Source organism: Tamandua tetradactyla, chromosome X (genome assembly GCF_023851605.1).
Source record: "Tamandua tetradactyla isolate mTamTet1 chromosome X, mTamTet1.pri, whole genome shotgun sequence".
NCBI classification, from domain to species: Eukaryota; Metazoa; Chordata; class Mammalia; order Pilosa; family Myrmecophagidae; genus Tamandua; species Tamandua tetradactyla.
In genome coordinates this window covers 59,564,717-59,566,863 of record NC_135353.1, presented here as the reverse complement: position 1 = coordinate 59,566,863, position 2,147 = coordinate 59,564,717, and the positions used below count along the sequence as shown (strand labels likewise).

General features: G+C 34.0%; 1 pseudogene; it reads left to right on the top strand.

Moving 5' to 3' along the window:
• The first annotated feature begins 395 nt into the window (after positions 1-395).
• Positions 396-1,312, top strand: LOC143670217 (KATNB1-like protein 1 pseudogene; annotated as a pseudogene).
• The last annotated feature ends 835 nt before the right edge of the window (positions 1,313-2,147 follow it).

Sequence of the window (2,147 nt, the reverse complement as noted above, 5' to 3'; positions counted from 1 at the left end):
GAATGTACTTAACTAGGAATATAAAGGTCTTATAAACAAAAAATCTATATAATATTGTTAAAAGAAATCAAAGGAGATCTAAATAGGTGGAAAGATGTTCCCTGCTCATGTACAGGAAGGCTAAATATAGTTAAGATGTCAATTCTACCCAAATTGATCTACAGATTGAATGAAGTACCAATAAAAATTCCAACAACCTATTTGAAGGCTTGGAAAGCTATTTAACAAATTCATCTGGAAGAGAAACAGACACTGATTAGCTCAAAGCGTCCTAGAAAAGAAGAACAAAGTGGGAGGATTAACACTCACTGACCTTAAAAGCTATTATACAGGCGGTTCATCATCAGCTGAATTGAGGCGCCACGATAACATAAGGCGCCGGTATTTAAGAGATTATGGCATCTGAAACCCACAATGTTAAAAACCAGAACTTTTGTAATAATATTGAGGATCATTCCATTGATCTTCCTAGAAAAAACGATCTCTAATTTCACTAATAAGAACATGAAGGAGGTTAAGAAATCTCCAAAACAGTTGGCTACTTACATAAATAGAACAGTTGGACAAGCTGTGAAAAGCCCAGATAAATTACATAAGGTGATCGATCACTGAAAGAAAGTTCATCATCCTTTCCCAAGTCCTTTGTTACAGAAAAAAACAGTCCCCTAGAAGTGGGGGCTGAGACATGGCAAATAAAGAAAATGAAATGGCTTGTATCAGCCACATACCTGAAAAATTATGCATTTGATAGTCGAATATATTTGGTTAACTCCAGTGATTCTGGTTCTTCACGGACAGAAAGCCCATCATCAAAATATAGTGCGTTTTTTACTGAGGTTTCTCAGGACTATGAAACAATGGCACAAGTTTTGTTCAGCCGGAATTTGAGATTGGACCTAGCTTTAACTTTCTTGAGGAAGAGATGTATAAGTGAACTTGTGGCCTATTTGGTGAGGATAGAAGATCTTGGAGTTGTGGTGAATTGCCTTCCTGTGCTCACCAATATTTTACAGAAAGAGAAACAATACATCTCACTTGGCTGCTGTGTAGATTTGTTGCCTCTGGTAAAGTCACTACTTAAAAGCAGATTTGAAGAATATGTAATAGTTGGTTTAAACTGACTTCAAGCAGTCATAAAAAGGTGGTGGTCAGAACTATCATCCAAACAGAAATTATAAATGATGGAAATATTCAGATTTTAAAACAACAATTAAGTGGAATGTGGGAACAGGAAAACCATCTTACTTTGGTTCCAGGATATACTGGCAGTATAGCTAAGGATGTAGATGCTTATTTATTACAATTGCATTGAAAGGTTTCATCTACTAAAAAGTGCTTGGTTATTCAAAATATCCCTGGACTATCTGATTTCCAAAACAATGTCTCACCTGAAAACTGTGAACTGTAAAGAAATCAAGTCAAAACATTTTTTTTCTTTTAAAAAGCCACATAATGAAACCAGTAATGAAACTCTTAACCTACTTCACATTGAAGTGGAAAATATCCAAAAGGAGCAGCTTCAACTTCAGTGAGGTGAAAGTGCGCTAAAAAGATTGTTCACCTTTGCTACATTTGAGATTTATATGGTTATTTGATGACATTAAGAACTACTTGGTTTTCCTGCGTATTGCATAAGAATATAATTTATACTATGTGAAAAATAAGACAGAACTTCGCTAGGAACCACAAAGACCAATCATCATTAATTTTGCAAGATTGTATTTTATAAGAAAACACTTAATGTGTGCAGCCATTTTCTTATGTTGAAAAGACTGAAATATTAAAACAGCAAATAATCAATGTTAAACATTTTTTGCTCACACTGAGATATAGTATGTTTGCAAAATGCCTTAATTATTAATAAGCCAATGTGTTGTGATACCAATATCTGTTAAAAATTTTAAAGCCAACCATGTTTCTGGCGTGATAAAATCGTGGAATTAAATCAGGGGCTTACTTTCATGTAGAATGTTGATGTTTGAAACCTATTCCACACCATTCTTAAAACTGAAGGATATTTTAGTATCTCTGATTTTTTTTTTGCCAGAATCATCATGGCATGTATGTGTTATGCCTGTGTAAAATTTTAAAAGGTGAATACATATTTGTTTGAATGATTAACTGGAAATATCCATGAAGTTGGCTAA